Genomic DNA, 12,607 nt, shown 5'->3' on the forward strand with positions numbered 1-12,607 from the left:
AATAATGAAAACCTACTTATAGTCTCTTGGTGCAGATGTGTAGGACAAAATACAAGATATCCATGAAAAGGCACTAATTATAATTACCAAAGATCACAAGTTTGAGTTCACCTATAATTATAAGGCAATGAATGCACTCCATTCTAGTCTGCCTCAATCTAAATTAGTCAAATTTATGGATTGCACCATTGGAAGGCAATATGGGACAAAATGAGTAGTTATTATGAAGGGAACAATAACGTAAATAAAGGTAAAATTCAAGGTTATAAAATGTAGTTTCAGTCCCTAAATATCCATGAGGATGGGAAGATATCTAAACTCTTCCTTCACGTGGATGGAGTAGTCAATAGAATAAGAGGACTTGATGAAAAAATAGCTAATTCAGATGTATTTCAAAAAGTGTTAAGGTCACTTCCAAATAGATTCAATCCCAAGGTGTACGCTGTTAAGGAAATGGAAGATCTCTTCTCTATAACACTGGACCAATTTATTTAAGCATTTATTTCCATTAAATGAGGATTGAAAAAGGAATTACTATAAAAATGGAGGAATCCTTCAAAGAAGACAAAAATCTAAAAGAAGAACAATATGACTCACGTTGTGAATAAAATGAACAGGAAGTATTTTTTTCATAAAATTAAATAGAGGATCATATAAATACAAATGTAAGTTGAATTTCAAGTGTTTCAATTATGGGAAAGTAGGTCATTATGATTCTAACTATCCACAAAAGAAAAAAAAGAATGAACATGAACAAAACAATAAGTATAGAAAAGTAAATGAGAAGATAAAAAGAGAAATTATATGTACTTAAGATGATATTAGTTCCTTATAAGACAAATATGTACAATCCTTTGATGAGGACAAATATAGGAGTATAAAGGACAAGGAAAATTTTAAGGATGGAAAATTTTCTTGAAGTTTAAAACATTGGCGAATCTCACTAATCCCTAATATGCAAATTATAAATGTTTATTGATATATTTGTAAAATTAATCAAATTTATAATTATTTTATATATAGTCTCTATATAATTTTGGCGATTTTTAAGGTAAAATAATTTTATATTCTAAAATTTGGGCGAATCGTCTGTTATAAAATTGGAAATTGGCGAATCTTTTTTGTGGACAAATCATGGAAAATTAGCCCACTGGGCGAACATTAGCCCCTAAAATTTTCCATGATAAAGGATTTCATGTTCATGGATTTAGACACTTTAGAAGCAGATCATGGAGATTTTCATGAAGTGGCTGATGTAGACTTGGAAGGTGAACTCATATGTTCTTTAGAAGAAATTCAAAGGCTAGGGTGCATTCTTATTTATATTTAGTTGGGATTTATTAATATAGTAATCATACATTTGAGATTTAGTTTATTTGAGTAAAGTTGGTGAAACTATTAGTATTATCTTGTTACCTTATGAATACGATGAAAATTGTGAACATTTTTTTTATCAATAATTATTATGTATGATGAGATTCCTATTTTTAGATGGATGTTGTAAATTTACCTTAGAATAGTGACATCTATGGAACATTTTGATTTGGTAATCATACATTGACTTTTAGTTTATTTGATTAAAGATGATGATGATATTATCATTATTATCTTGTTACATTATCTATATATTGAAAATTACGAGCATTGTTTTGATGGAGAATTATTGTGTGTGATAATATTATTATCTTTGGATGGATGTTGTGAATTTACCTTAAAATAATGATATTCATGAAATATTTTGATATGGTAATCAAACATTTCAATTTAATTGATTTGATTAAAGATGACATAAATATTATTAGTATTATCATGTTACTTTATATATGTGTTGAAAATAATCATTGTTTTCTTATGGAGAATCATTATGTACAATGATATTACTATTTTTGGATGGATTTTGTGAATTTAGCTTGGAATAATGATATATGTGATATTTTTTTATTTGGTACATATGTATATTGAAAATTGTTAATGGTTTTGTGATGGAGAATTATCATATATGATGATATTGTTATTGTTTTGATAAATGTTGTCAATTTCCCTTAAATTTATTTACAAACACTATGTTATCTATTCGAATTATGAGGCTTATTTAATAATATTCATAAATGGTAACATATTTCACTATGTAATTGAAATTAGTAAAATGAACCTGTAAAGGGTGTCATAAATGGAAATCAAAGTACACTCTAAACAACAAGCCAAATGTGGATGAAACCATAGATGCAAAATTGGAAGTAGAATTGGATGTTAAACTAGGCATCAAAAGAAGATGCAACAAAGACACATAAAGGGTTTTAAACTAGAAATGAAAAATAATGCAATAATAGAAATAATGAAGGGAACAAAATATGGCATACAAAATGATAGAAAATGTGGTTCAAATAACGATGGAAAAATGGAAACCAAACTGATGTCGAAAAGGATAGACAACTAGACATAAAATTGGATGCAAAAGGGGATGCCAGGTTGGGTGCTAAAAATAAGTGAAAAAGGATGCAAATTTAAATGCAAAAATGATGATGCAAATAATGGTGTAAAATTGGGATGCAGAATTGGTTGTAAAGAAGGAAGAAAAAATCGTGTAAGAAAAGACACAAAACAAGATGCAAAATGGGGCTAGGGCAAGGGTGAAACCAAGGACACCATATTGGATGTCAAAAATTATGCAAAATTACATGAAAATTTACACTCAAAATTAGGTAGAAAATGAGATGGAAATGTGGACAAAAAATGAGGAAAAAAGATGCAAAATTGGATACGAAAAAAGTATGAAAAATTAGAAACGAGAAAGGATACAAAATTGGATGATAAAATGCATGTAAAAATTGTGCAAAATTATATGTAGAACTAGACAAAAAATATGGTGAAAAAATGGGCATAAAATGGCTCAAAATTAAATGCAAATTGAGATACAATGTTGGATGCAAAAAGAGGTCATGTGGGCTTCACTCAATGAATGTTAGGGCCCTATACTACTAGTGTAACCCCTTATTGTTATTAGTACAACCCCCTTATTATATTGTTGTACCCATGTAGTCACCATATTGTTACTATTGTGACCCATAGAAGCCCACTATTGTTATTATTATGCCCTTACATTATTATTGTTATGTCAGCTTTGATTATATTATGACACCTTAGACTCCTATATATAGAAAGGAGGTATTTTCATTTGTATCATCCAAGAATTGTTTATTTGTGTAATGTAAAGGAGCTTATCCCCTCGAAGAGGCTAAATTCTAAGGCGTTGATTTATATTTTCTATCTTTTTGTGAGCTGGTTTCATAACATTTGGTATCAAAGCTTTGGATTCTAGGGTTTCGCTGCTCCAAATAGGTCATCCTGGAATTTTCGCTATAACTTTTTTCTGCAATGTTTCAGAACCAAGAAAAAAAACCCATTTGATACGAAATCAAACTGAACCTCAGGTCTGAATTTCAGAGCTTTTTATGCCATATTTGGGGAGCTATGATCCGAGGAAGTTAGTCTTTTTGTAGACTCCTCAATTACATTCCAAACAGGTGACTTGGGGAAAATGTTCATAAATTTCTCTCCGAGCATCAGATTGAAATTTTGTAAGAAGGTACAGAAAGAGGATGGACTATAGATTCTTTATCTATTTTTCAGAGCGAGAGGTTGAAATAGTGACACATGGCACTTCATACAACTTCGCTCTTCTGCAAAGGTCTATAATCAGGTCATCTTGGGAAATTGTGCATAACTCTTCCTTGGGGAATCCAATTTGGATTAGACTGGTGGCATTAGAAAGAGGACACAGAGGGCTACTGCAGGTCACAATTTCAGAACTTAAATATTTGAAATTACAGAGTTACAGTCGTTTCAAGATCGAGCTCCTAAAATCAAGAAAAAGTAAGATGAGGAAGTTTGATGGCAAGGATTCGGTAAATTGGATACTTAAGATGGAGCAATATTTTGATCGACATGGTGTACCACTATTACAAAAGGTATGTATTGCATCTTCATATTTAGAACCGGATCAATTTTTATGGTATAAAGGGCTTTGTCCTCATAAACAACTTGTTACATGGTCAATTTTCATGGAGGAAATGATAGCACATTATGAGGATACAAAGAGAAACACCTTCTTTAGAGCAACAACACAACAATTGGAAAGAGTAAAAGGGATTTGTTATATAGTGGAAAGTAAAATTATGGCAACAAGGAAGTCTACCCCTCACAACTATAAAGATGGAAGTGTTGTTTCTCCTAGCTTCCACAACCTACAAGGGCTACACCACAACAATTGGAAGAAAAAAGAGAAAAAGGAGTAAGAAAGGTCAAAATAAGAGGATATGCACTAGGACCCAAACCCCAAAGAAATAGGAAATGAATCTGACCATATCTTATAAAGCATTGGCAAGAAATACCACTCAAACTCTCAAGATGGAAGGACATATCTAGAAGAAAAAGGTTCAAGAAGTGAAAGATCACATCGAGCATCAAGAAATGAATCTGACGATATCTTGTAAAGCATTGGAAGAAATTACCACTCCTCAAACTCTCAAGATAGAAGGAAATATCAAGAAGAAAATGGTCCAAGCAGTGAAATATCACATCGAGCATCGACAACAAGTTCTCCAACTTTTAAAGGATAACGCCACTTTGGTGCAGAATGGAATGAAACAATAGGTAGATCAACATCGAAGTGAATTTTTTTTTGATGTAGGTGATTGGGTATTTTTATGGCTACATCTCAAGCAAGCTATTTATGAGAAGGAAATGTTGGCAATACTACATGAACTTAAGAAATGGCGACCTTACCCAATGGGAAGACACTTCAAGGTAAAAATGGATCATGATAGTCTTAAATACATTTTAGAACAAATATTATCATTAGAATAACATAAAAAATGGGTCACAAATATGTTGAGTTATGACTTTGACATCATCTATAGAAAAGGGAAGAAATTTTTTGTTGCAGATGCACTCTTAAGAAAGGATGAGGATGTGGAAGCATTGTTTTGTGCTATTTATATTATCCAGCCAGATTGGATAAACAAAGAAAGGGATGAATGGAAGAAGGAAGAAGAAGTATGGCCACTCATTCAAAAGTTGCAGAAGATCCCAATTCAAACAATATTGTCAGAACTTGAAGAGGAAGGAAAAATCACATTAGAACCTAGAGCAGTCACAGAAATAAGAACCCAACAGCCATGCAATTGATCAATTTCAGAGTATTTCATCAAGCGGAAGAACTTACCTACTGAAGATTCCACATGGGAGGACAAGCATTTTATACAGAAGCATCAAAAACTACTCAAGCATTGAGGACAACACTTTTGAAGGAGAGGGGCATGTTAAGCCCCTATACTACTAGTGTAACCCCTTATTGTTATTAGTACAACCTCCTTATTATATTTTTGTACCCATGTAGTCCCCATATTGTTACTATTATGCCCCATAGAAGCCCAATATTGTTATTATTATGCCCTTACATTATTATTGTTATGTCGGCTCTGATTATATTATGACCCCTTAGACTCCTATATATAGAAAGGAGGTATTTTCATTTGTACCATCCAGGAATTGTTCATTTGTGTAATTTAAAGGAGGTTGCTCCCTCGAAGAGGCTAAATTCTAAGGCGTTGATCTATCTTTTCTATTTTTTGTGAGTTGGTTTCATAATAATAAACCTCTAACATATCACGGGTCTTCATTTCATACTAAGCAATACCCCTAATTTGAATACATATTGGAAAATACCTCTAAAAATCACATTATTTAACCCCCTACCAATATGAACCCAATACACCTCTCAAATTTTAAAAACCCGTAATTGCACTAGATATTGTAGGTATCCATCTTTTCATTAACCTTTTTTATACTCCATTATATTGTTTCATTAACTTTGAGCTCCATTTTTTTATACCTGCCAATATAAAAACCCTTTACCCCTATATATCCCCCAATATATTAAGTATTTTTTTCCTCAATATATATCCCACAATATGAAACTAGGTGGTATGTTATTGCTCCCACAATGAAGCCCTAATGAATAAGGTGAAAAAAGTGATGCAAAATTGAACATAAATAGTGGCTCAAATTTGAACATAACATTAGACACAAAATGGGATGCAAAGGTGGATGCAGAAAATGGCTCAACATAGGATGAAAATATATATGCAAATTTTGATGTTCAAAAGGATGCAAAATTGGATGTAAGAAATTATGTTAAAAATGATGTAAAACTGGGTGCACGAAATGATGCAAAATTAGATGGAAAATATGGTGTAAAATGGGATGATAAAAGGGAGACGAATGAAACACAAAAGTGGATGCAAATAATGGTGCAAAAAAATATGCAAAATTTAGCACAAAAATGAATGCAATATTTCGCATAAATCATATTCAACATGTGAAATTTTGCACACAAAAAATAGTCCAAAAATAAGAACAAAACTAGCAAAAAACCAAATGCAAAAATAGGTACAAAATTAGAAGCAAAAACTGGCATAAAACTAGATGCGAAAACTTGCATAAGCTACATGGAAAAAATGTGTTAAATCAAATTCAAAATATGGTGTAGAAATCTATGAAAATGATGGAAAAAACTAGAAATTGTCATAGATGAATGACTTACTTAACACAATTTAATCCCCAAAAATGATATCTAATATAATGCATTGTGAAAACCCCCAATACTTAATTCAAAAGAGTGAACGGAACTCTACTTGAATGGTTCATGAGGCACAATACTTGCTAAGGTTTTGCGAATGGGGTAGCAAGTTAAGTGGGCTTGATTGTGGGGAAAATTCCACTATTAAGTGCACTTGAGCCAGAGGCGATCTGGGATGGGTGACCTCCTAGGAAGTCCTGGTTACTGGGCGGCAGCCTTGGAAGTGATTATTGACACTATGTGATTTATTTCACTAGTTTCAATCCCACTTCTTCACCCTTGTGAGCATCACCCGATGCAATGAGTGCTAAGTTGACTATTCAAAAATCATGAGAAATTAGTCACTTACGACTACCTCTCATGGAAATGGACATAGATGAATGACTTACTTAATGGAGTTGAATCCCAAAAAATGATATCTAATATAATTCACTGTGGAAACCCCCAATATTAAATTAAAAAATAGGTGTAAAGAAAGGCACAAAACTAGAAGCAAAACTCATCATAAAACCAAATATAAATCTTGGTGCAAAATATGGTGCAAAAATAATGAAAAATATCACTTAAAAAGGGATTGAAAATTTAGTGCAAAAAAGGATGCTTTAAAAATTTACAGTAGTGCCATATTTAGCGTGGGGCTACTCATACCTATTGGAAAAAAACTGCAATAACATATGGTGCTAAATTTGGCACAAATTTCATGCTTTGTTGTAGTGGTGAGGTATGTTATAGAGGGGAAAACTCAATAGGTTGTAAGTATCATGCATGAATGCTTATTTATTTTTGAAAAACCCAATGACTTAGAAATTATTGGAAGAGTTTTGGTAATGGTGAAACCACTGTCCAGTGTGGGAAAATGTAATCGATGGAGAAAAAGTAAGGGAAGATAATGGATATTAATGAATCATCATGCTTTCCACTACTAAAGCAAGGAATAAAGCCAAGGATAATTTTGAAGGTTGAAATTTACCCTGAAGTGTAGAAACCTTGGTAACTCCTACTAGTCCCTAATATGTAAAATATAAAAAATGATTGGTGATGATTTTGTAAAAATATTCAAATTTTAATGATTTTATATGCAGTATCTATAAGATTTTGGTGATTTTTAAGTGAAACAAATTTATCCTATGCAATTTGGTAAAACCATTCTTATAGAAAAATAGGATTTTATGAATATTTCCTTTGTAAAAAACATGGAAAAAAGATATTAATCAAAATTTGAATTAAATAATAAGTACCATTTTTAGTGGTAGTGATGTGTATCTAGATTTGAAGCCTTATGAAGAGCTTCATTTAGCACAAGCTTATTTGAATTGAGGTTTGTCATAATTGAAAGCATTTGGATATTAACTCTTTTACACACCAAAGAGTGTAAATAAATATTTTTAAGGTTTTGAAAAATACATGGGTGAATCCATAATGATGGGAAACAATTTTTAGTGAAGTGAGGTGATAAGAAATTGAGAATTTACATATTTTCTAAATTTAAGGCCACAAGCCTTGTCAATTTTCGCATGCATTAGAAAAAATAGTTTATAGTAAACTATGTTAGTTTCCTTGTAATAGTCCCTCCCACCCTCTTGGTATGCCTAACTTGTGGGAGATGTTACTTTTAAATAACCTTGTCTCTGTGGTCTCATTATGAAGTTGGGGTTCCAAGAAAAGCACCTCTTCCTCAAAGGTTGTGGAATTAACTTTAGACAGTGCCATCATAATCAACTTACAAAGATATTTCCAGTGAAAAAAATTTCCTCAATCTGACTCTCAGATAATAATATATGCTTATTTGAATTTTATTCCAATTAACTCTTTCCTCATCAGCAAGAGATTTCCATGTGGCCTCAAACATGTGTCCTTGCCACATCATATGAAACATCAATGTGGTGTCCACATAGGAATAATTTTTATTTTGTGTCACATACCACCTTAACCTAACTCATAGGTATTTTAGGACCTAACTTCTTCATTCTTTGTAAGACATCTATGCTGTATTGAGTTTTTGGGAAAAATTTGTTACACGTGAAGTTTACAACATGAAACCTCTCCCAAACACCATACCCATGAATAAATATGAATTCACAAGGTAATCTAAGTCTGGAACACATCTGGGACACCTCTGGTTTTCTCCAAGGCCCCCATCACAAAATGTCCTAGATACCATATACATCTTCCCTTTGCAATACTCAGGTGGGGCCTATCGGATATATCTCCACATTCTCTAAAATTTATCTGCATTCCAATCCATATTGCACACATGGTTCCACTAGTCTAGGCCCACCCTAGATACTCATATGAAATATGGCATGTGAGTAATTTTGGATTCATGCTTTTGATCACCCAAATGGACCGCACCCCCAAATATTACCTCGTCATGCTTCCTCCATGGGGCATATGTATCATTTGAGTTCGATGCATTTCGAAAAATGCACATGTCAAACCCAACCAAATTCCTAGATTCCTAGGTACATATGTTAGGTCTACAGTGTGTATGACCCAGATAAAAAATATTTCATGTAGCTCTGACCCCATATATAAAGACTAATTTTCTATAATACTCAGACATAGAATTATTAAAACTTCCAATGACTTTTCCCACACTTTTCTTGAATCCCTATGTTACTGAGAACACCAACTTCTATAAATTTGTTGGGTGTGGAGCATGATTATTTAGAGGTCTTTGTTTAAGCCAAATGTATGCCCCAGGAATATTGTAAACTCCTCCATGCGGGGGGGTGCAGGGGGGACTTCCCCCCCCCCCGCGGGGGTCTGGGGGGGCTAATCCCCCACTGGTTGGGGGGTTTGGGAGCGAGCAGTCCCCCGATGGGTGCTTCGTGGGCATCGCCCCTGAAGCTAAAAATAGATGTAAGGTTGCCTTGTAAAAGTATAGTAATTTCTAGTCAATCTGTGCCGTTCATTAGGCAAATGATTTGACGGTAGAACTTATGTTTAGTTTAGGGTTTTTTTCCTAGAAGGAAACCCCTATCTTTGTATGAGGGTATTGTATTGAGGCTATGAATATGTGTGTATCCTCAGAGTGAGAAACCAGGAGATGAGACTGTGAGAGAAAACAGAGGATATTACAGTGGATCTACTGTAGGTTGTGTCTCTTCATTTTGCTAGATAATGTAAAGGAAGGACTGGCTGTTTGGGGTGGACGTAGCCAAAACTGGGTAAACCACATATATCTATGTCTCTCTTGTTTTATGCGTTTTTGGTGTTTATATTTCTGCAATACTTTATGTGTTCCATTTCTCTGTAATATATAATTTTATAACAACTGGTATCAGAGGTCGAGGTCTATTTGGCTTACAAACTCGTAAGAGAGAAGGGTTCCTAGTTCGAGTGGGAGCAATGGTGGAAGATGGTAAGCTTAGGGTTGATAAATTTAATGGCTAAAACTTCCTGCTGTGGAAGATTTAGATGGAAGATTATCTGTATCAAAAAGATATGTAGCTACCATTGAGCGGAAAAACAAAGAAGCCGATGACTATGAAAGATGAAGAATGGAACATTCTCGATAAAAAGGCACTCAGAACAATACAGTTGTGCCTTGCAGCGTCAGTCACCTTCAAAATTTTGAATGAAAAAATGACAGAGGGTTTGATTCAAGTGTTGGTAAAACTATATGAAAAACCCTCGACCTCAAACAAGGTATTTCTTATGAAACGGTTATTTAATATGAAGATGTCGGAAGGTGGATCTATTGCGGACCATTTAAATGGTTTTAATACAGTTACAATTCACTTAAGTTTTGTAGGGGTAAACTTTGATGATGAAGTTAGGGCTCTATTATTCTTGTGCTCATTGCCAGAAAGTTGGAATGGTTTAGTAATGGCCATTAGTGACTCTATTTAAGGATCTAGTACTTTAAAGTTTGATGATGTTGTCGGTGTTATCCTTAGTGAGGAAATGCAATGGAAAAGCTCCAGTGAGACATCGGGTAATGCTTTGAGTGCAGAGTCTAGGGGAAGAAGAATGGAAAGAGGAAAGAGCTCAGGATATCACAGTAAATCAAGGAAAGGAAGATCCAAGTCTAGATCAGGGATAGTGTGCTAGAAATGCAGAAAGAAAGGACACCTAAAGAAAGACTGTAGATCTTAGAAGGGAAAATAAGAAGATGCACAACAAGAAAACAATCATGAAGCAGATGTGACAGGTGAGGTGTTACAATATTCTTTGATTCTTTGTTTCGAAAATATTACTAATTCTTGGGTGGTAGATTCAGGGGCCTCATTCCATGCCACACCTGATAAGAAATATTTTCATGAATATGTTCAAGGAGATTTGGGAGAAGTCCATTCGGGTGATGATAAACCCTGTAAAATTGTTGGAATGGGTAAGGTTCTTGTAAAAAAGCAGAATGGAAACCAATGGCTACTAAAGGAGGTAAGGCATGTTCTAGATATGAAGAAAAATTTGATTTCAATAAGGGAGTTACACGGTGAAGGTTGTGTGACAACTTTCACAGATAAAGCTTGGAAGGTCACCAAAGGAGCCCTGGTAATAGCAAAAGGCAAAAATGTTGGTACATTGTATTTATGTAATGGTATTTCTAACTCTGTTAATGCTTTAACTTCCAAAGGAGCAGATGCAGAATTATGGCATCATAGGCTCGGACACATGAGTAAGAAGGGGATCAAGATTCTTTACTGAGGGAATTTGTTACCGGGTTTGAAGAATTTTGATTTGGACTTTTGTGAGAATTGCATTTATGGAAAATAGAAGAGAGTCATATTTCTCAGAGTTGGGAAAGAAAAGAAGAGCAAAAAATTAGAGCTTGTGCATACAAATGTATGGGGACTTGCACAGGCATCCTCTCTCGGTGGCTCTCATTATTATGTTACTTTTATTGATGATGCAACTAGAAAAAATTGGATTTATTGTATGCAGAATAAATCTGATGTATTTGATACTTTCAAGAAATGGGAAGCTTTGGTTGAGACTCAGATAGGAGAGAAATTGAAGTGTCTCAGATCAGACAATGGAGGTGAATATTGCAGCAAAGTGTTTGATAGGTACTATTCAGAGCATGGAATTCACAAAGAGAAGATAGTTCCAAGAACACCACAAGAAAATGGTGTGTTAGAAAGGATAAATAGAACAATCATGGAGCGTACAAGGTGCATGAGATTGGATGCAGGATTGCCTTTACGATTTTGCACAGATGTTGTAGATATTGTTGTTTATCTAATAAACAAAGGGCCTTCAAGTTCCTTGGATGGTGGTGTTCTATAGGAAGCATGGATAGGTAAAAAGGTAAATTACTCTTTTTTAAAGCCTTTTGGTTGTGAGGCCTTTGTCCATATTAATAAAGAAAATAGAACAAAGCTTGAGGAAAAATCAAATAAATGTACCTTTATTGGATATGGTGTTAATGATTTTGGTTATCGCTTATATGATTATGAAGATCACAAAATCATTAGGAGAAAAGATGTAATATTCAATGAAAAGGTCTTGTATAAGAATGAGTTGCAGGAAAAGAGATAGGAAAAAGAAAACAAGGAATACATAGTTCTTGATGAGATCACTGAAAAAGTAAAGGTGCCTGAAAATAATAATAATCAACAACCACAACAACAACAACCACCACAACAGCAACAGGCACTCGAAACACCTGAAAGTGGTGTTAGAAGATCTACCAGGATAAGTATACCCCTGAATGATACTCTCCTTCATTATATTATTTATTGTTGACTGATTCTAGTGAACATGAATGTTAGGAAGAAGCAATTCAGGTTGAAAGTAGGAAGAAGTGGGAGCTAGCCATGGAAGAAGAGATGAACTCCTTAATGCATAACGAAACATGGGACTTAGTCAGGTTGCCTGCAAGTAAAACTAAATTATAGAATAAATGGGTTTACAGGTTGAAGGAAGAAGATGGAGGAAAATAGAAGTACAAATCTAGACTTGTGGTGAAGGGGTTTGGATAAAAGAAAGGTATTGATTTTGATGAAATATTTTCTCCTA

The sequence above is a fragment of the Pinus tabuliformis genome, chromosome 6 (assembly GCF_031772625.1).
Source record: "Pinus tabuliformis cultivar Carrire ecotype Pingquan chromosome 6, CPIR1, whole genome shotgun sequence".
In the NCBI taxonomy this organism is placed as follows: domain Eukaryota; kingdom Viridiplantae; phylum Streptophyta; class Pinopsida; order Pinales; family Pinaceae; genus Pinus; species Pinus tabuliformis.